Genomic DNA, 24117 nt, shown 5'->3' with positions numbered 1-24117 from the left:
GAACATACTGAAAGATCGCAGCACCCGGACGAAACACATTCAAATGGGGGGAATTAGTGAAAACTCCACATAGAGAGTCACCCGAGTCTCCAACTGAACCTGGGTCCCAGGAGCTGGGAGGCAGCATTGCTATCCAATGCACTACTGTGCAACCGTCCCGGGAAGTTCGGTGAGAGGGTGGAGACGAACGAAACTTTAATAATGAAGCATTTCAGGATGGAAAGACAGAGGGAATGGTCATGGATGTAGTAATGCAACTGGGTGGTCCTAAATAAAGTGTGATTGACACATGGAGCAGATCTGAATGCAGCGTGATGAGGGAAAGAATCAAAACATGACCAACAAAGTCAAATACAAATCAAACACATGGAAGAAAATGGAGACAGAGGGCTGAGGGAAAAGTTGTTGCACTCAATATTGTGTCCAGAAATATAAAGGACAAAGAACAATTTACATTACAGAAAAGGACAGCGCTTTCGGCCCACCAAACAGAGGCAGTCCAAATTCCTTATTAGACCTGCTGTTGACTGCCCAAATTATTTGTATCCCCCCATTGCACGCCCATTTATCTGTCTATCAAAATCCATCTTAAACGCTGCTATCATGCCGGACTCCTCCACTGGCTACTCGTGACAGTGACCCACCAATCTCGAAATGAAGAAACATTCCCCGCACATCGCCCTGAAACATCGTCCCCTCTCATGTGTCCGCTTGTAATTGAGTTTTCTGACTATTCACATTGACTATACCTCTCGTAATTTTGTAAACCTCAATCATGTGTCTCGCCAGCCTTTATCGTTCCAATGGAAACAATCCGAATTGATTTAAATTCTCAACAACAGCTAACACCCTCCAGACCAGGCAACAGACTCGTAAACCTTCTGTGCTCTCAAGTAGGATTCCATATACTTCTGATCGTGTGGCGGCAACAACTGTGATATTCCAAATGTGACCGAGCTAACGTTTAATACAACAGTAACGTAACCTGACATCTCTTGTACTCAATGCCGGACCCATGAGGTAAGCATGCATTAAGTCTTGTTGACCACATTATCCACCTGCATTGCCAATTTCATGGAACTATGGAGCTGAACGCCCAGCTCCCTCTGATGACGATGCTCTGAAAGGTTGTCTAATTTACTGCATAATTCACAGTTGAATTTCATCTTCCAAAATGCATTACCTCTCATTTGTCCAGATTATATTCCATCTTCAGTTTCTCAGCCCAACTCTCCAATCTCTCTCTATTTTGCTGTACTCTCAGACAGTCCGCTTCACAATCTGCGACTCAAGCTAGGTAATGTCATCTGCAAAACTGCTAATCAAACCATCTACATGTTCCTCCAGATACTTTATATGTATTACAAACAACAGTGGTCCCAAAACTGATCCCAGTGGAGTACCATTGGCAACAGATTACCATTCAGAAAAACTCTCTTCCACTGTTCCTCTCTGATTTATATTTCCAAACGAGTTCATTATCCATCCAAATCTCTGGATCGCCGTGTCTTTTGGACATGGAGCTGATTCCCGAGGTTTCATTGAGCTTCACTGGATCAGGGCAGTAGGCCCAGCAGGGAAGCTCGGAGTTGGAACAAGGTGCTGAATGAAAAGAATCGGAAGCTCATGGCTAAGCTTTTGTTCTGAATGGAGGTATTGCGTGCCTTTGTCACCACTTCAATGGCTGTGATACTCTGTGTATCCCCGGCTGACGCCTCTGGCCCAGAAGCATCAATTTCAACACGGTTGCTTAACTGAAAACACACTTTCACCTCCAAAATTTGGAGCAGCCCTCAAAATCTGGTTGCGCCTGCATTTATACCTGACAACTTAGATATTGGAAAATAAAAATGATTGAGGAAAATTGATACCAAACGTTCAATCAATGAAAAATTCGACAAATATCACCACAGGTGGAGAGTCGTTGAAAGAATAGGTTGGCTTGAACAGATATTAAGCAAGAGTAACGACACTTCGGGTGGCACGGTAAAACAGCGGTTAGCATTGCTGCCTTCAGCGCTGAGGACGCTGGATCGAATCCTGGCCCTGGGTCACTGTCTTCGCCATGAGAACACTAATTCTGACTATTCACCCTGTCAATACCTCTCGTAATTTTGAAGACATAAGTTACGTCTCCCGTCAACCTCCGTCTTTACAACGAAACAATCTCCACACAGGTAACACCCACCGAACCAAGCTAAATTCAGGTAAACCTGATTTGCACTCTCTCCAAAGGAACCACCTCGTGTGGCGACAAGAATTGCACGCAATATTCCAAATGTGGCCCAGCGAAAGTTTTTACAACGGTTACATGACCTGCTAACTCTTGTATTCAATGCCAGTCCTGATTAAGGCAAGCATGTCGCATGCATTCTGGACCACCTTATCCACCTGCATTGCTACTTTCGTGGAACTATGGACCTGATGCCCAGGTCTCTCTGTATGTCAATGCTGAAGGGTTGTGTAATTTAGTCTCCCAAAATGCAGCTCCTCGCATTTCTCCGTTCCGAACTTCATCTGTTATTTATCTGTCTAAAACTCCAATCTGTCTATATTCTGCTGTATTCCGAAGAGACCCTTCACGATCTGCAACTCCAGCTATCGTAATGCCATCTGCAAACTTGCTAATCAGACAATCTACATTTACGGCCGGTTATTTATATTCATTGCAATCAACTGTGGTCCCATCTCTGATCTCTGTGGAATTCCACCGGCTATAGATCTCCATTCTGAAAAACTCACGCCCACTCTTACTCTCTGTGTTCCATAACCAAACCAGTTCTTTATCCATCCAAATAGGGGGAATTACTTGTCTGGACGAGAAGGAGCTGATTCTCGAGATTGCATTGAGCTTCACAGGAACATTTAAGCGGACAAATAGTAGAAAGGTTACAGTTCGAGCAAGGTGGAGAGTTTAAAGATTCAGAAGCTCATGACCAAGCTTGTGGACTATTGGATGAATTGTGTGCCTTTGGCACAACTGGGTCTGCGAAACTCTGTGTATCCTCAGCTGCCACCTTTACCCACGAGGCACCAATTTAAATACGCGTGCTAAATGGCATACACACGCCGAACCCCAACATGTGGATCAGCCATTTGGTCTCGCCTGAATTGATAACTGATGATGTAGAAAATATAAAAGAAAAAGGGAGTTAGGTGAATTGTTTCCAAAAGATTCTTTCAGAGTAAGATTCGACAAACATCGCCACATGTGGAGAGGGATTGGAGAATTAGTTTGGGTTAGACAGATATTAAATATGAATAGTAACACTTGCTACCTTTATCATCTTGTTCAGTCCTTGCGAGTCTGATCACCAGTGTGTGGTCTTCAGATAAACTGACATAAACTCACCCGGAGCTCACCAGGATTTTTGTGATTCACCACGCCAGATGCGGGCGAGAGAACCTTACAGACAGGTATCAGAAGATGATAAAAAAAGGACATACAAAAACAAAATATGAAAAAAATGCATAGTAGGTGATAACTGAAGTGACTACTGAGTTATATATAATGTAGGATTTTATATTCATTTGGTGGGAGAAGATGAAAAATGTGTAAGCTAGCAAGTTATGTCAAAAAATTGCGGTAGTTTTATTCGAAAAATAGAAGATAAGAGAGAGTCACAAATAGACATTGGACCATTGAAAAATGAGGCTGGGGATGTAGTAATTAGGAAAAAGGAAATGGCAGAGCATCTGAATTGGCAATTGACATCAATCCTCTCAGTGGAAGACGAAGTGGGATAGCAGAACGTCCAGAGAGTCAGGGGGCAGAAGTCAGTGAAGGGCTATCAGTAAGGATACGGTGCATGGGAAAACGAAAGGTCTGAGGATGGAATAGTCAACAGGACCAGGCGCAAAACACAACTAGGTTTTGACGTGATTAGTTACCTCCATTGTGCAGGCATCAGTGGTGATCTTTCAGAAATCACCGCAGGTTGGAAGGGCCACAGAGGTCAGAAAATGGCAAATGTAACACTCTGATTCAGAAGGTACGGAGAGAGTAGTCAGGAAATTATAGGTCGGTCGGCCTGACTTCGGTTGCTGGTCAGATTTTAGGGTCTATTATTAACAATGATATTGCGAAGTACTTGCATGTGAAAATAGGGCTGAGTCAGCATGGTTTCGTTAATGGGAAGTCATGACTGACACATTTCTTATATTTCCATAAGAGGTAACGAGTAAGTTAGACAGATCAGAACCTGTGGACGTGATCGATTTGGATTTGCAGAAGGACATTGGGAATTGGTCGTACATTGCGTTAAGGCACGTTGCTGGCACGGATATATGCTTGGGATATTGGAAGAAGGCAGAACATGGGGATGAAGTGTTTTTTTTTCAGGATGGCAGCTCGTGAACAGTGTTAGGCAGGGGTCAATTTTCGGAACACAACCATTCACGATATATATTGACGATCTGCAAGAAGGAACACTGGACAATGTTGCTACGTTTGCTGATAATACCATTATATTTATAGGAACAAGTAGCTTTTGGTAACTTCGGTGTCTGCAGAAGGACTTTAGGGAGAGTGCGCAAAGAAATGAGAGATATAATACGATGTGGACAATCGTGCGTCTATATACTGTGGTAGGAAAAAGACTTTCGGATTATTCTTTCTGAATTGGAAAAGGCTTTGTCTATCAGAAGCGCAAAACGTGAACTCGAAGTCTAAGTTCAAGATTCTGTTCAAGACACAGTTACCATGCAGGTTCAGTTGGCAGTTAAAAAGCAAAAGTATGGTTAAATGTCATGTCGAGAGGGCTACAATACAAGAGCAGGAATGTGTTGTTGAGGCCGCACAAAACTTTTGTCAGGTTCCATCTTGCATATTGCGAGCATCTTTGTCTCCAGAAGGGTTATCCTTTACGGCCCAGGAGAGAAGGCTTTGGAGGGCAACACAGGGCGTCCTTAAGATAGCCATGGATAGGTTATTGATTAATAAGGAAATCCAGCAGCCGAATGGTCCAACACTGCTCACATTTCTTATATTCATACTGGTTTATATCACGGGTTAGAAAATTACACACTTACAGACTGTCGAGTAATTGTCACTGACCGGTGATGTCCCAAAACAGCTCCCGCTGGAACAGCCAGAGAGAATAAATTATTCCATTGGATAAATATTGGCAAAGAGACAGTCCAGTGATTCTCACTGTTATTTCCTGTTTCAGCACAACTGCCTCTGAAACAGTCAGACAGAAGCCATGAGACCATGGTATATATGTTTGTACAGTAGCAGCCTGTCCAGTCATTCTTACTGACCTGTGGTGTCATAATACAGCTTCCGGTGAAACAGTCAGAGGAAACAGTCCACAGGAACTGACCAGTAACTCTCACTGACCTGTGCCACCCGGGTACACCCTCTGAGAAATAGGCAGATTGAAGCAATGATACCATGGGATATATATTTGCACAGTTATGGACGGCCAATAATTCTCACTGACCTCTGCTGTCCCAATTACATCTCCCTCTGAAAGTCAGAAAGAAGCAATTGTACGAGCAGTAGTTATGATCACAGAGTATGTCCAGTAATTCTCGCTGACCTGTGCTGACCCAGATCGTCTCCTCTTAAGCAGACAGAGATAAGCCATGTTACACTGGGGTAGATATTTCCACGGAGAGAGTCTCGTAATTCCGACTAAACTGCGGCACCTCCATAGTGCAATTTCAACAGAGACTGACCTTTAATTCTACCTGACCTGTTCTGTCCCAGGACCGCTCTATTTGAAACAGACACAGAGACACAATGACATCATAGGATAGATAGTTACACGTTGACTGTCCAGTAAACATGACTGACCTGAGTAGTCCCAGTACAGCTCGCTCTGAAACATTCAGAGAGAAGCAATGAAACAATGGGATAGATATGTCCACATATGTCGTCTGTCCTGCAACATGACTGACATGGTTTATGGATTGAAACGCAAACTGCAGTCAGCCCCAGTGCCGATGAAATATTTCTATCCTTACTCCTTTGCATGATGATTCGCTGCTGCTCTGGTCAACATGTGACTGAAGATCCACAGAATTCTGGACGAATATTACCTTCCCTATGAAATAGCCAAGTAAGACACTGAATCATAGGAAATTTAGGGAAGGATAAATCCTACTGGCCTTGTGTGAGATGGCACATGGCAGAATGAACAGAAAAAAACAGCTCATCATGTTCCAATTCCATATTCTCATCCATCCCACATCAAACCTAAAACAATCTGGACAGTTGTTAGAGATGGAGACGACATGGAGACGGGTGAACTGACCTGTTCCACTGCACGTGTCAGGTTTCATCATAAAGATTAAATTCAAAACCTAATACTGTGTGGACTGTAAATCTGACACAGGAACAGTGCATACTTGAGAAGTTGAGCAGGTCAGGCAGCATCGATGAAGATACACCAGGTTAACGTTAAAGTTTAAGATATCCTTCCATCAGAACTGAAGAATGATATAAGTGTCAGAGTTATAAAACTAGTTGAAATAAGGAGGGATCAGGGCGGACAAAGGAGAAGCTCTGTGAAAGGTTGGGAGCAGCACACGTTGGAGAACAAAGTATTTCATGATACAAAGACAGCGGGAATGGCCACAGATCTAATAATAAAACAAGTTGTGTCTAAACGTAATGTCATTGATACATGGAACCGATTCGAATGTAATAAGATGAGATAAATAAACTAAACAATACAAGAACCCCAACAAAGTCAAACAAAAATCAAAAATATGCAACGAGATGGTGACCGACGTTATGAGATAAAGTTGTCGAACTCAATGTTGGTTCCAGAAGCCTGTAAGTTGTCGAGGCTGAAAAATAAGCCGCTGATTATTACCGTGGGCAGCACGGTAGCATGGTGGTCAGCATAAATGCTTCACAGCTCCAGGATCCCAGGTTCAATTCCCGGCTGGGTCACTGTCTGAGCGGAGCCTGCACGTCCTCCCCCTGTGTGCGTGGGTTTCCTCCGGGTGCTCCGGTTTCCTCCCACAGTCCAATGATGTGCGGGTTAGGTGGATTGGCCATGCTAAATTGCCCGTAGTGTTCTAAAAAGTAAGGTTAGGGGGGTTTGTTGGGTTACAGGTACAGGGTGGATACGTGTGTTTAAGTAGGGTGATCATTGCTCCGCACAACATCGAGGGTTGAAGGGCCTGTTCTGTGATGTACTGTTCTATGTTCTATGTTCTATGTTCTATGTTTGTCCAGCACTTTCACTGATCGTTGGACATGCACGCCCAGAACTCTCTGCCTGTTAGTACTCGCAAGTGTTCTACCATTTAGTGTGAAATTCCTACATGCATTGGGCCTTCCAAAGTGCATTACCTCTCACTTGTCCAGACTGAACTCCATCTGCCATTTTTCCGCCCACGACTCCAACCAGTTTGTATCTTGCTATATCCATGGATAATCCTCTTCACTGCCCGCAACTCCATTCTTGTGACGTCTGTGAACTTACTAATCAGGCCAGCTACATTTTCTTCCAAATCATTCATACGTACAACACAAACAACAAAGGCACCAGTACTGATCCCTGCGGAACGTCGTTAGTCACAGCCTTCCATTCAGAAAAGCACCGTTATACTGCTACTCTCTGTATTTGGTGCCCAAGCCAGCTCTGTATCCAACTTGACAGCTCTCCTCTGATGCCATGTCACTTCACCTTTTGTACCAGTCTACCATGAGGCACCTTGTCAAAGGCTTTACTGATGCTTGCAAACACTACCGCATTTCAGTCATCTAACATCTTTGTCACTTTCTCGAAAAACTCGATCAAATTAGTGACGCACGACCTCCCATTCACAAAACCACGCTGTTCACCACTGAAACGTCCATTTGTTTCCAACTATAAATTAATCACTGCTCCCAGAATTTTTCCAATAATTTCCCTCCACTGACGTAAACCTCACCGGTTTATAATTTCCTGGATTATCCCTGCTGCTCTTCCTAAACAATATAACAATATTGGATAATTTTTAGTCCTCTGCCACTTCATCTGTAGCCAATGAGGATACAAAGATTTCTGTCGAGTCACCAGTCATTCTCTCCCTTGCGTCCCTCCGTATTATGAGGTCGACCCCATCAGGCCCTGGGGACTTAAATACGTTAATGCTTTTTAATATGCCCAACTCCTCTTTATTGATGTCAACATGACATAACATTTACACACACTTTCCTATACTCCTTATACAACAAGTCCTTCTCTTTGGTGAATTCTGAGGGAAATTATTCATTTAGTGTCTCCCCCATTTCCTTTGGTTCAATGCATAGATTCCCTCCAATGTCCTTGAATGGACCAACCCTTTCTCTGGCTACCGTCCTACTCTTTACGTACGTATTATAGGCTTTAGGATTTGCCTTAATCCTGTTTGCCAACGGCATTTCATGACCCATTTTAGCCTTCATAACTCCTGTATGAAGTTCCCTACTACTTGTATTATATTATTTGAGGGCTTCATCTGTCCTCAACCTTTTTGACCTTACGACTGCTTCAATTTTCTTTTTGACACGTTTCATAATATCCCTCGATATTAATTTGAAAGCCTCCTGACTTCTGAACGCATCCCACATGCCGGAGTTTGATTTTCCCTCATACAGCCTCACCCAGTCACACAGCTTGTCCTTTTCCATAAGCAGCTTAGAACCTCCAGAATTATGATTCCTGTTGCGAAAATGATCTCCTACTGAAACGTAGATCACGTGGCCGGGCTTATTCTACAGCACCAGGTCTAATATGGCCCTTTCCGAATTGGGTATTTAAAAAGAAAATCAAGAAACCCTCCTGGGCGCCCCGTTCAAATTCTGCTCCATCCACGCCTCTAGCAGCAAGTGTGTCCCAGTCAATATCGGGCAAGTATTTTTAAAATTCATTTAGAGGACTTAATTATTTATTTATTTTTTTCCCAATGAAGGGGCAATCCACCTAACCTGCACATCTTTGGGTTGTGGGGGCGAAACCCACGCAGACACGGGGAGAATGTGAAAACTCCACATGGGCAGGGACCCAGGTCCGGGATTTGCACCCGGGTCCTGAGCACCGTAGTTCCATTGCTGACCAGTGCCGCCCCTAATATCGGGAAAGTTAAAATCACCCACTGCAACAATCCTACTGTTTGTGCTTCTTTCCGCGATCTGTCTGCATATCTGCTCCTCTATCTCCCTCGGCTGTTAGGATGCATGTAGTAAACACGAAACATTGTGACAACGCCCGTCCTATACTTGAGCTCCGCACAAATTGCCTCGCCACCTTAAACCTTCAATGTGTCCACCCTCAGCACAGCAGTGGAATTCTGCTGAACCAATAATGCAACTCCCCCACCCCTTTTGCACACCCCTCTATCCTGCCAGAAAGCCTAGAATGTTCAGTTGCCAATCCTGCCCTCATTCTTCCAAGTTTTATTAATAGCAGCAGCGTTATAATCCCACGGACTAATCCAAGTTCTATTGTCTTACCTGAAATACTCCTCGCATTGAATCTAATGCACTTCAGCCCACGAACTCCATTGCGTTGACCAAGCGCTTCCCTCCGGCTCATCCTTTTAATCTTACTTGCGTTAGTCTGTAGCTCTCCATTAGTTATTTATTTCGATGACCTACTGTTCTGGTTCCAACAAACTGACACACTAGAAAGCTCACGCTGTTCCTCTGCCTTCCACTTTTCTCCTTACTAGATTTTGTTTTTCTCCACTCTGTACTACCCCGAATTCCTAGATCGGTTCCATCACCCGGCCACATTATTTTAAACCCATCCCAACACCGTTAGCCAACAACCACCCCACCGGCCCCCCTCTCGGGCCATTTGTTCCAGGCTTTCCCAGGTGCAGACCGTCCGCTTTGAATGATCCCACCTCTCCAAGAACCGGTTCCAAAGTCCCAAACATCTGAATCCCCGTCGCACACCATGTCTCAAGCCAAGCAGATATCCTGCCGATCCTGTCATTCCAACTCTGACTGTCACGTGACACTTGTAGCGAGCCCGAGATTACTATCTTCGAGGTCATAGTTTTTAGTTTATCTTCTAACTCCCGAAATGCAGCATGTAGAAACTCATTCCGTTTTTTTAATCTACATCGTTGGTGCCGATATGCACCATCACAGCTGGCTGTTCACCCTCCTCCTTTAGGATGTCCTGCAGCAACTTTGAGACATCCAGCACCTTTCCTGGAGACGGTGTTGCGTCCGCAGAAACATCTGTATAATCCCATTAGAACCGAGTCCCCGATCAGTGTCATGCTACCACGCGTATCTCTGCCCTCCTGCGTAACAGAGCCAGCCACGATGCAATGAACCTCGCTACTGCTACGTTCACTTGGTAGTCATTCCCCTCAACAGTTTACAAGACGGTACACCTGTTTTGGACAGAGATGACCGCAGGGGCCTCCTGCACTGCCTTCCTGCTCTTTCTCTGCCAGATGTTGTCCATTTCCTATCTCCCTCAGTACTCTTTATCATCGGTGTGACCAACTCGCTAAAGGTGCTATCCACGATTTGCTCAGTATCGTGGATGCTCCTACACGAGTCCATCCGCAGCTCCAGAGCCATCTAGCGGTCTAACAGGAGCAGCATCTGGACACATCTCTTGCACGTGACGGAGCAAGGGACTGTAGCCGATTCTCTGAACTCTCACATCGCACAAGAAGAGCATGACACGGGTATGTGATCTCCTTCCACGTCTTAGCCCTTGAGTTAACTTAGAAAAACAAATGCAATGCCATGAGAAAAATACAGAATTGAAAGGAAAAACTACTTTCCAATCACCAGCCAATCTGCTGGTCGAGGTGACTGAGTTGATTTCTCCAAGAATCATTCTACTGACCGTAACACCCTTCTTTACTCTTGCTTCTCCTCCTCACCGAACCTTTTTGCTTTGTTCAAGGAGAACGGGAATACTAATGTAGCGTTTCGGGCTTAACCACTCCTCGAGACCAGTTCGTCGGCAACGCACAGTAGAGTCGATGTGGCTAAGTTAACCTCGGCCAGACTACTCTTCTGCCGCCTATATTGGACGATGATCTTCCTCCTGTTTGTTACTTGAGGGGTTCTTTGGCTAGACACAGTACAGTCGAGGTGACTAAGTTGACTTCTAAAATAATCCTCTTTTGCCAAATCTACTCAAGGAGCACTGATAGAAGTGGAAGGTTTATTGTTTATATTGAATGAAGACACAGTCGCAATTCTGGAGTGGGTGGCCTGCAGACATTTTCCTTCACTTGTCTGAGTATTTATTAGTACAAATGGTCTCGCCGCTCCCTCTGCGTCGCTACCTTTCACCCCGATTAAGACGATGGATGGATTACGTGTGCGACGGAAAGTGGAAAACATATCAGAGCATATGGCGAGCTGATGGGTTTGTGGGGGGGGGGGGTGCGGTGAGGGGTGGGAAGAGGCATAGAATGCGAGGAAATCCCACATGTAGTCTGTGCCTAGGAACTGTAAGGTTGCTGATTAATATTAAAGTCCTCACACCAATTCTAGAGTGAACAGGCAGAGTGGTTGAGCTGGACAGTGACTAGAAGGGGAGGTTAAACACTAATACTGGAGTGAGCACGTAACGTCAGTGAATTGGGGAGTGACTGGGAGGGGGAAGAAGGTGGCAGATTAACTACAAGTGGAGACACATGCCCTGGGAGTGGGTCTCCAGTCTTTAATATCTGACCATCCTCTGGTACACCTATCCCTCCGTCCGGCCATCCCCCATCACCAGGGTGCAATCATGTTTTTTTTTAAATTAAACTGTTCCATTATGTAGAATTTTTCAGACAATGGGATTTTCAAATCTGTGATTGTGACGATCAAAGTGGGAGAAGCCGCGGAATCCTGCTGGGTCTTTTTATTCCAAAAATTAATTGCTTTAATCAATTCCTCTATCTCACCCCAGGGGGAGTTGATTTAAACTTGGAGGAACCAAAAAGAATCTTAACTCAGCGGGTAATCAGAAATGAGCTATAAACTGAGAGAAATATAATAAATGTCAATACGTATTCGTCATTTATTATTACCCCCCCCCCCCCTCAGAATAGAGTTCTGGGATATTCATTGAAGGGATGCGGTCTTGTTGTGGGGGTGTAGGAGTCTCTGTGTCTCTGATGGGAGTGAGTGGCATGGCTTATAGATTAGTGAGATTTTCACACCAAGCTTTAGAAGACTTATTATAGTTGCGGATATTGAATGTGGGAGTAGGTTTTAGCACAGGGTGGGGGGGGGGGGTGTTGCAAATATCCTGAGGGTGGGATAACATTTTTTGTGGCGGGTGGAATTTGTGTGGTCAAATTTGGGAGCGCGGCAAATTTGGAGTGGCAAAGAAAATCCTTCATGCTGAATTCTGTGGAGATATGTTGTCTTAGATAACGTGACTACTGAAGGCGGAAGTCTCAGCCTGATAGATATGCCTGGATGTTACAGTCAGAAGACCTTTGGTGGCCAGACAACTAACACATTTTGGACCACGTGCCTTGGAGCGACAGTGAACTGGAAAAACAACTTCGACATTCAACGGAGGAAACTTGGTTTTCATCTCTCATTACTCATCATTTGTTTTTCCCTTTCCCATCCCTTTGCATGTGTATGACGCGCGTGAACGTAGAGGGGAGGGGGGCGGTAAAAGGTGAGAGTATTAGATCAGTCATTTTATTGTGATTATTGCATATTTTATATCTATTTTTTGTAATACAGTGTTGTGTTTCAGTGGCAAGTCTGGTGGCCGAAATTCAGTTGGCCAACGATCTCATGAATGTTTTACGAATTATTGGTTACTTCTCTTATGGTGGGACTCCAGGGCCTGTGGACCGCACACTTGCTCAGAGAGTTGTAGCAGATTGTGCTGCACATCACATTAAGATATAGTTATGCAGAAAAATATTACTAAGATTGTACAGTATATAGCAATAAGAGATAATTATGTGCGGGGTGCTTGCTGAGGTCGCCCTGAAAGTGACACTGAGTGCTAGTTATATGTGAAGCTTCTTGCTAATCCATACTGTACACAACACTGAGATAGCACTTTGTGAAGTATTTTGTTAAGTTTGAATCGACAGAACACTGAGAGATAGTCTATGTGAATCCTCTTGCTAATAGGTACTGCACATTACACTGAGACATTGATATTTGTAAACCACTTACTAATCTCTACTGTAGAATACACTGAAAGATAATTCTATTTGAAGCCTCTTGCTCATCTGTACTGCGCACTACACTGAAAGAGTGTTCTTTGTGAAGCTGCTTGCTAATCTGTACTGTACACAACACTGAGCCATATTTCACTGTGAAGTTTCTTCTTTTCTTAATGTTATACCATACAGTACACAGAGCGATAATTCTCTGATGTCTCTTGCTAAGTTTGTGCCGTACAGAAAACTGAGAGTACTTAATTTAGAAGATTATTGCTAAGATTGTTCTGTAAATTACATTGGGCGACAGCTTTAAATGAAGCTTTTAATGAAGGTCGTGCTGTACATCACAATGAAACATAGTTCCATGTGAAGCCTCTTGCTAATATTTTGCTGTACATAGCAGATAGAGATATTTCTATTGAAACCCCTTGCTAAAATTATGCTATACATAACACTGAGATAGTTCTATGTGAAGACCCTTAAGCATTTTGTTCAGTGCAGAACGCTAAGAGTTGGTTTTATGTGAAGCCTTTTGCTGAGGTTCTGCTGCACATAATACTGAGCGATAGTTTTAAGTGAACAGCCTTGATATTATTGTGCTGAGCATGAGACGAAGAGATAATTCTGTCGGAACCGACTTGTTCAGGGTCTACTGAACATAACACTGATAATGCAATGTGAATGTCCTTCCTATTGTTAGATGACAGTAAAACACGTGGGGATGTGAGCTGAAATGAGGAAGTAAGAAACTTACAATTGGATATCGCTCGGTGAGGTGAATGGGCCAAAATATGGCAGATTGATGTAAACGTGGAAAACTTTGAGGGCAGACATTTTGTCGGAAAACAGAAAAGCAACTTGTTACATAGAGAGTGCGGGGTGTTCGTTGCAGAAGAGGTGACTGTCCTCGTGCATGAGTCGCAGAAAACTAGCATGCATGTCCAGCAGATAATAAATAAAGTCAAGGGAACGTTGGCATTCATTGACAATGACAAGAGTAGAAGGGTTAGTAAATGTTGTTGCAACCAAACAGGATATTGATGTGGCAGTATCTGGACTATTGCGCACAGTTTCGGTTTCCGAATTTGAGGACCGATGAAGACTTGGAGACAGTTCACGGAGTTTCACCAGATCGATTGTAGGGATGAGGACTTTGTCATCCGAAGAGATTGAGCAGTTGAGGCCAATTCTGTCTCGAAGTTAGAAGAATGAGGAGAGATCAAAATGAGATACGTACGGTGATAAAAATGTATGAATGAAGTAGACGTGAGGTGGATGTTTCCTCTTGTGGGGGATTCTACCGAGGCAATAGTCTCGGTGTAAGTGGTGGGAAACAGAACAGAGACGAGGAAAAACGCCTTCTCACAACGAGTTGTGGATCGGTGGAATTAGCGACCCCAGACCTCATCGAACAGTGAGTAAATGTAGGGATGAGTTAGACAGATTTAACGGGGATGCGCGTTTGAGAGACTAAATGTCCAACTCCTTCTCCACGTTCTAAAGTGCTATTGTTCTAAGAAAGTACTATACTGTCCAGCTCCACCTTCGAGCTCTTGGTCTGCAACCCGAGACGTTACTGCATCTCAAGAACAAACCTTGGTTTCTTGGTTAATAAGACGAATTCTTTATTAATTACGGGATCATTGGTTTGGGGGAGAAGACGATAAAATTCGGATGAGGAACATATCAGTCACGACCGACTGGCGGATTAGACCTTTTGGGCCGAATTTCCGAACTTAGCTCCCATATCTTATATTCTTCTCGAAGACACTGGCTATCGTTGTACTGTATATATCCCTGATCAGATTATATTGTACAATGTGAAGCTTCCTGCAAAGATGTGATGAAAATAGCCGTGAGAATTCTATGTGAAACTTCAATCATACTGAGAGATTGCTCAATGTGAAGCCTCTTGCTAAGTTTTTGCAGCACATAACAGTTGTTCAACAAATGTGATGTTTCACCAAATCCTGCATTCAAGCAGTATGTATTATTATGAAATCAATATAACCGCCTCTAATTCCATGTTAATAAAATATTTACTCAGATTTCCAAGGAAAATTGAAAGATCATTCAGTCCCTCAATCATTATCACTTCATCCCTCACTGACGCATAACGCCAATCTATATGGATAAATATTCTCCTGTATTATGAGACAAAACATGTTGGATTAAAAGGGGTTAACAAAAACTGTTTGTTCAGTGACCGTCATTAATGTCAGTCTCCATTGATCCTAACCGTATCACTAGAAGGTTTACCTCTCTATTAATAAGGGATTCCTTTCATTGTGTTATCCCAAACTGTAAGCGGGAGTATGAACACTAACAGAGATCAGCGGTTCCAGAGAGAAGTCAGAACCTGAGAGAATTTGAGTGGAATGTTACAACAATCTATCAGATTCTAAGAACGGCAAATCAGAACTTTACAGAAGTGAATCAGAATCAGGAAACAATCAATTGGAACGTTTCAACAATGGACAGGAATTTATTCTGGAGTGCGTTGTCTATTACCCAAGGATGGTCGCCGATCACATCCACGATTCGAGAAGTACTTACGAATATTCAAAAGGGATATTATCCGATCCTGGCTTTTATTGGTGTCCCTGGTAAGTCTCTCCAACTATAATTCTACAAATCCTGTTCACCTGCATTACTGTTTTTGCTATTTACACTGCCATGATGTTATTGTTTTAGTTGAATCTCCTAGTCACGTTATTAAATCTACGAAGCGTACTGAACATTTTCGTAATTTTTTTGAGTTCGCTCTGGGCCCTAGTGGAATTACTGCTAAGTAGAAAATGCAGCATTTATATTCAACATCCTCTTTTCACTGAACTACTGTCCTTTTCAATATAAGTAATGGAAACATGGACAATGACTTGAATTTTTGTCACAAACTTTGTGCCGTATCCATGACTGCCTTCCTGTACCTAAGTTTGGTCCAGGCTTATTACCCCCTCTTGTCCCCGTTAAAGTAGAGCAGATTTCTGAACCCGTCTGCACGCCATCATTAATAGATCGTCCCTACTGTCACCTTCATAATACCGTCCGCTGGCTCACCCAGCTGTCAATGTGATTGTCAGACTCCACCATTCCAATTCTCTGCTGCCTGGTCTCCCGGTCAGCTGCAGTGTCGAATCACATCGCAAAATCTGCTCTCCATATGCAATCATCTCAGCAAATACACTTGCTCCATCTTCCTTGTGCTCATCAGCCGCTCTGGCAACGCGTTAATTTGCTCACTAATCTGTACAAATCCCTCCATGGCTTTGTCCGCCTTATTCTCCCATCCCCTGTCCATTTAACAGAATGGTTCTGCCTTTCCATGTTTAAACCGAGCCTAAAAACACGCTGGGAACACCCACATCTCGCCACACCAATCTTCCCATTCCCAGCCCCACGACATATCTCTCCCGAACAGCAGTTTTCACTGATACTTGTCCCAATGCTGTGAAATGTCAATTCATAAAGGGTGCAGCCACACGGCGCGTCACTTTCAGAGTGGTGGGAATCTGGACGGACAACGTGTCGAGGTGTATCCAGCTTGCGCCGGTAATCTGAGGCAGCGTCTGAATGTAACATCAATTAGTTGTTTCAATCAACGCGCTAGTTTCTGAATTTAACTTTTTCCTTTCTTGTCTTTCAATTCCCCCCCCCCCCCCACAATTTTTAACAGCCCATTTTCCCATACCTCCACAGCCTTTCCCCGCTAATTAGGTGGACACAGTCCAGTTAAACGTGAATTCATGCCCTCAGTTTCTTACCCTGGTATTGATTTCGCCTCCGAGAGTCACTGCTGCTGGTGCGACAGGATTCGTAACACATGAAATACTTTGGGTCCAGTTCGTGGCGTCTCCCGTGTCGGGCTCCACGTTGAACAGAGAATTTCAGAAGCTCTGAACATGTTTTTGAAACTTAGGCTCTGCCTGTTCTCTCAACGTCTGTGTTCGACACTCTGAGCTGGACATGCTTTCAGCAGCACGAGGAACATCCCTCGTGAACTGTGTCCAGGAATATAGTTTGTAACTGAGTCGCTTGTAATTTCCTTCTATTACTTGACTGTTAATGGAGGTGATGTGGATGGGTTTCTGGAGGTTGTCCTGTGAGCTGTTGCATCTATTCAGGGAGCACAGAGCATTTGATGACCCAACTATTGGACGAGGAATGGGGACCGTAGTTGCTGTGATTGTGTACCTGTAAAAGGCCCAACAAATGGAGCAGAGGCTGCAGGGAGGGGTAGCGCAGGAAGAGATAGATGGAGGACGGCACTTCCCTAGCGACCCCAATTCTGCAAGAACACAGTGGTATTGTCGCCGAACTGGTAATTCAGTGATAAAGGGGCAATACTCGGAGGGGTACAGGTTCCAATTCCACCACGGAAATAGTTGGAATTTAAATTAATTATGCTAAAAATTCTAGAATTAAAAGTCTAATGATAAATTTTCGCATTGCCGATTGTTGTGAAAACATATCAGTTTGACTATTGTCCTTTAAGGAAGGAAATATGCAGTCCTTACATTGGACTGACCAACATCTAACTCCTGAATCACTCCAATGTGGTGGAAGCTTACCTTTCCTCTGAAATGTCCGAGACAGTTCCTGAGTTATATCAAACTGTTCTAAGTATATACATAGATAACACTGCATGGACCACCCAACATAGATATTGGAACTCGAGATAACAACGGCAGACCCAACAGTGTCGACCCTGCTCAGTCCGCATGATTGTGTGGAAATTGGGATTGTGTCTCGCAGATAAGTAAAGCATCAGCCTGACGCATCATTGACATCATTATAGCGGGAGGGTAATTGATGAAGCTGTTGAAGCTGCATGGGTCGTGGAAACTACCTTAGTGGATATTCCCACCAGAAATACAGAGGCCAGGACTGAAGTAGGAGAAAAGAAAGGAAGAGGAGGAGACAAATGCAATTTGCGTAATGTACTCAACACTGAGCGACTCGGTTCCCTATTCCACCATGGATACCCCAACCCTCACTGTTACATCCACACGAGACCATCCCATCACAGCTTTCACTTCCCCATCATTCTGTAATAAAAACCAGCACCGAAATATTTGCATTCGCTTTTAACCAGCCAACAGAACCAGGTGGTTGAAGGTAGGGCAAGATTGGCAGCTGAACGTTGGAGAATATAAATGCTTCAGGACAGATAGACGGGGATTTAAAAGGGTCAAGGAACATTATTTGTCAAGGAGAATAATATCGCAGTACAGAGGGATGACACCTCGGTGGGTGTATACAATGAGGGAATCTGGGTAGAATTTAGGAAAAGGAAGGGGGCAATCACAACGTTGGGAGTTTATTAAAGGACCGCAAACTGCGATCGAGAGATAGAGATTGATATAGGTAGAGAGATTTTGCATAGCTGATAAAATAACAGGGTTCTTGTCGTGGCGGAACTTAACGTCACCTACATTGACTGGGACTAAATTAGTGCCAGAGGTTTGGATAGGGCAAAGTTTTTAATGTGTACCCAGAAAGGCGTCATGATGCAGTCTGTAGATAGTCCAACAACTGAAATGGAAATACTGGACCTGGTATTGGGGAATGAGCCTGCACAGGTAGTTCAGGTTCCAGTCGGATAATATTTTAGTAGCATTGACCACAATTCTGTACGTTTTCGGGTACTTTTCGACAGGGTTGAGGGGAACTGTGGAAAGGCCAATTGCGATAACATTAGACAGGAATTTAAGCATTTGGATTGGTTGCTGCTATTGGAGGGTAATTCTACGTGGAACATGTAGGAGTCTTTCCAGAGAGGTCGAGGGATAATTATTGGAATATTAGTAAACGTTGGATAACGAGTGGTATTGTGATTAACGTCATTCAGAAAAAAAGACTAGTGTACTATTGTGTTGTGACGGAAGTGTGGGTGCGTCACTGTTTATGCATGATTGTTTATGTCTGTTTGTAGGTGTGTATGAGAGCGCGTGTATGTGTGGTTGGGTGAATGTGCGGGTTTGGATGTACGTTTGTTTGTGTGGGCGAGTGAGTGATTGTGTGTGCGTCTGTGGAAATGTGCGTCTGTGTGGATGTTTTTCTGACTGTGGGAGTGTAGGTCGATGTGTGGGTGTTGGTCTGTGTGTGTGCAACTTAGTGTATCGGTAGGTGTGTGTGGGAATGTAGTGTGTCCCGTGTATGTAGGCGTATGTGCGTCTGTCCATGTGTTAATTATATGTTTATGTGGGTGGGTTAGTGGTGAGTGTGTAGCAGCGTGTATGTATTTTTCGAAGTATGTGCGAGTCTGTGGAACATTTGTGTGTCCACGAGTGTATGGGTGTGTGGGTAAGTATGTGGGTTTGTTTGGAGTCTGTGTGTGAGGCATGTTTGGGCGTGTCTGTGGTTGTTGGTCTGTGCGTGTCCGTGTTTGGTTGTGAGACTTTGTGTGAGTGGGTGTGTCATTGCGTGAATGGTTCAGTTTGAGTGTTCGTGTGTGTGTCTGCGCGTGGCTGTGTGTGTGTGGGTGTATGCGTGGATGTGGGTGTGTTTGAAGTATGTGCCGAACTGTGTACACTTGTGTCTCTGTAGCGGTAAGTGTATGTATTTGTGTTTCTGTGTCTGGTTGCGTGCATTTCTCTCTGTGTCTGTGCGTGCATGTGGTTGCATCTTTGATTCTGAGTCTGTTTACTTTTTCTGCGTGTCTGCTAGTGTGGTTATGCGTGTCTCGTTGTGCCTGTGAGTGCGTGTATGTATGCCTCTCTGAGTCTTTGGGGGTGTGTGTTTTTGTATCGATGTGTGTCTGGGTAAATTTGCTTGTCTGTGTCATCATCACCAAAATCTAGCTTGTAAGGCCATCACCGTCTTGATCATAATTTCATTGTTAAGTTTCCTTCCTTACAGTCAACCTCATCACTATTGTGATCCTGAAGAGACAAAACTGTGGATTATCCAAATGTGTGACTTGTTACCTGGTGGCCATGGCAGTGGGGGATCTACTGGTCGTTATTCTAGACCTGATACTGAGGCACATCCCCATTGCTTTTCAGGACCATTTTTATTTCCTGAGCTCCATCCCCGTGTGTAATATCCACGCTGTCCAGCTTTATGCAGTGACTGACTGTTCTGTCTGGTTCACCGTCACATTCACCTTTGATCGATTTGTGGCAATTTGTTGCGTAAAGCTGAAAAGTAAGTATTGCAGCGATAAAACGGCAGCTGTGGTTCTGGGAACAGTGACAGTGCTGAGCTGTTTGAAGAATATTTTCTGGTATTTTATGTACACAGATCGGTATTCACTGACGAACTCACCCTGGTTTTGCAATGTCACATTTTATGTTCAGGCCTCTCTGGTGTGGTCAATAATCGAGCTTCTCCACTACATTCTAACCCCGGGTGTTCCATTTGTCCTGATTCTGTTGCTCAATGTTCTCACCGTCAGACATATTGTCGTGAGCAGCAGGGCCCGCAGGAGATTCCGGGCTCACAACAGTGGGGAGAGTCCCAGAGACCCAGAAATGGAGAGTCGGAGAAAATCCATCATTTTACTGTTTATTATCTCGGCCAATTTTGTCCTGTTATGGTTAATGTTCATGATTTATTCTCTGTGGAACCGGACGCACTTTCTGAAGTCCCAACGTGACTTTTTAGATCTAAATGTCTCAGAACTGGGTTTCATGCTGCAGCTACTGAGCTGCTGCACAAACACTGCGATTTATGCCGTGACACAGAGTCAGTTCAGACAGCAGTTGAAGAATGTGCTGAAACTTCCCTTTACTCCAATTATGCAATTAATTAAAAGCTGAGAGAAAATAAATCCTGACATGGCATCACTTTCCTACTATTGGCCTTTCAAACGTCGATTCCGAGCCAGCAGCACTGGTTGGCCATCTTTCATTATAAGTAGGCGGGCCCCTGACTTTCCAGGGAGATGGTAAAGTGGAGAATCACAGTGATCACTCTCACTTCATCGAAGAGCGTGGAAAGAGCCGACACTTCAATGAACAGCGTGGAGAGAGAGGCAGGACTTCAATAAAGAGCGTGGAGAAAGATTGGCAGGACGTCAATAAAGAACGCGGAGATAGGAGGCTTCATTAAAGAGCATAGTGAGAAAGGCGATACTTCAATAAAGAGCGCAGAAAGAGAGGTCAGACTTCAATTAAGAACGCAGAGACAGAGACGAGACTTTATTAAAGAGCGCAGAGTGAGGCGACACTTAACTAAAGAGCATGGGTAGACAGGCGAGACTTCAATCAATAGAGTTGGGGAGAGAGAGGCGGGGCTTCATTAAATACTGCAGAGAGGTTGCGATACTTCAATAAAGAGCGGAGAGAGAGCTGATAATGCAATAAATAGGACGGAGAGAGAGAAGAGGGACTCCAATAAAGAGTGCGGGGAGAGATGTGAGACTTCATCAAAGATGGCGGAGAAAGCGGGGGCATAACTTCAATAGAGAGCGCGGAGAGAGAAACGCGGGCCTCCATTAAAGAGCTAGGAGGAAGGCAAGATTTAAGTAAAGAGCACGGAGAGAGACGCGGGCAGAAAAAGTGGAAAAACTTCATTTAAGAGTGTGGACAGAGAGGCGAGACATTAAAGGGCATGGGGAGAGATAAGCGAGACTTCAGTAAAGAGTGAGGAAATTGAGAGATACGGCTCTTCAGTGTAGAGAACTTCAATTACGAGCGCGGAGAGAGAAGCGACACTTCATTCAATAGCGCGGAGAGAGAGTTATGTCACTTAAATAAAGAGCACGAAGATAGAAAGACGACAATTCAATAGAGAACGCAGAGAGAGATTGAGACTACATTAAAGGGCGTGGAGAGAGGCGAGACTTCAATAAGGAGCGCGCAGAGAGGCGGGACTTCAATAAAGAGCGTAGAAAGGGAGGCGATACTTTAATTAAGGCCGCAGAGTGAGACACAAGACTTCATTAAAGTGCAGGAAGAGGTAGTTACTGCACTTCAATGAAGAGCACGCAGCGAGAACGGTGGGATTTTAATCAAGAGCGCGGAAGAGAGAGGCGAGTCTACAATAAAGAAGGCGGAGAGAGAGCCGGACTTTTAAAAATAGTGCAGAGAGAGGGGCGAGACTTCAGTAAAGAGCGTGGAGAAAGAGAGGCATGACTTCAATAAAGAGAACGGACTGAGAGAGGCGAGACTACAATAAAGAGTGGAGGAGAGAAAGGTGGGACTTCAATAAATAGCACAGAGAGAGGTTCGAGACTTCAGCAAAAAGGGCGGAGAGACAGAGACGGAATTTCAATAAAGAGGCGAGAGAGAGGCGGGACTTCAGAAAAGAGCGAAGAGAGAGAGTAAGGCGGGACTTCAAATAAGAGTGTGGAGAGAGGGGCGAGACTTCAATAAAGAGCGTGGAGAGAGTGGCTGGTCTTCATAAAGAGAGAGCCGCTAATGCAAGAAAGAGCATGGAGAGAGCGAGATGCGGGACTTCCATAAAGAGCATGGAGGCGAGACTTTAAAATGTACGGGGAGAGAAAACTGCGACTTCAGTAAAGAGAGCGGACGGAGAAGCGAGTCTTCAATTACGAATGCAGAGAGAGAAGCCAGACTTCAATAAATAGCACGGAGAGAGGGGCAAGACTTCATTAAAATGCGCAGAGGAAGAGAGTAGCCGGTCTTCAATAAAGAGTGCGGAGAGAGTCGAGACTTAAATAAATAACGTTGAGAGAAGAGTGAGACTTCAACAAAGAGCACAGAGAGAGGTGTGACTTAATTAAAGATCGCGGAGCGAAGAGCGAGGCTTCAATAAAGATCTTCAATAATTCTCCCATGGAGAATCGCGAAGGCCGTCGTGAAATAGGCCAACTTTCACGACGGTTTCAGAGCCCGCTCCCCACACCTACTTCACCCCCACCCGGGCTCCAGGAGCGGAACTCCGTTCTTATCGGTGCCGCGGCCATGACGCTGTCATCAAGGTAGCGCGCCGAGAATGACGCAACGGCGGCGCCAATATGACATCAGTTGCACATGTGCATGTTTGCCGACTCCAACTTGCGCATGGGCGGCTGACGTCATGACGCTGACGGCACGAAGCCCCGCATGCGAACTCAGTTCGGGGAGGGGGGGGGGAGAATCGCGGGGGTCGCTAGGGGGGCGTGAATTTTGTCGGGGGCCCTCCCGCGATTCTCCTACGCTGCGTAGGGTGCGTAGAATCGCGCCCAGGACTTCAATTAAAAGCGCAGACAGATGCGTGACTTCAGTAAAGAGTACGGAGACACGGGGTGACTTCAGTAAAGAGCACGGAGAGACGGGCAGAGAGGGAGTCGACATATGAATACATCGCACGGAGAGTGAGGGGAAAACTTCAATTAAGAGAACGGAGATCGGCGAGGCTTCAAATCGGAGAGGAGAGAGGGGCAAGAATACTATAAGGAGTGGAGAGAGAGGCAAGACTTTATTAAGGAACGTTGATAGAGAGGCGAGACATGAATAAAAGTAGTGGAGAGAGAGAGACGCGGAACTTCTTTGAAGTGTAGAGAGAGAGGCGACACTTCATTAAAGGCGTGGAGAGAGGCGGGACTTCAAATAAAGAGCGTGGAGAGAGGCGGGACATCAATTAAGAGCGCGGAGTGAGAGGGGTGATTTTAATAAAGAGCAGAGAGAGAGGCAAGACTTCAATAAAGAGCGCGGTTAGAAAGGGTTGGGACTTCAATAAAGAGCACGGAGATAGAGATGCATAATTTCAGTAAAGAACACTGAGGGAGAGAGAAGCGCAACTTCAATGAATAGCGCGGAGAGAGAGGGGCAAGTCATCAAAAAAGAGCGCTGAGAGATGGGAGACTTCACTAAAGAGCGCAGAGTGAAAGTGGCGAGAGTTCATTCAAGAGCCCGGAGAGAGAAGCGAGACTTCATTAAAGAGCGTGGAGAAAAAGGCGGGTTGTCAATTAAGAGCGCTGATAGTGGGTCGAGACTTCAATAAAGAGCGCGAAGAGGGCGGCAAGACTTCAGTGAAGAGCATGGAGTAAGAGACTTCAATAAACAGCGCGGAGATAGAGGCAAGACTTCAGTAAAGTACTCGGAGAGAGAATGAGAGGCGGTACTACAATGAAGA

This window comes from Scyliorhinus canicula, unplaced genomic scaffold (assembly GCF_902713615.1).
Source record: "Scyliorhinus canicula unplaced genomic scaffold, sScyCan1.1, whole genome shotgun sequence".
In the NCBI taxonomy this organism is placed as follows: domain Eukaryota; kingdom Metazoa; phylum Chordata; class Chondrichthyes; order Carcharhiniformes; family Scyliorhinidae; genus Scyliorhinus; species Scyliorhinus canicula.
The sequence above is the reverse complement of the archived record's forward strand: the minus strand, read 5'-3'. Positions refer to the sequence as shown.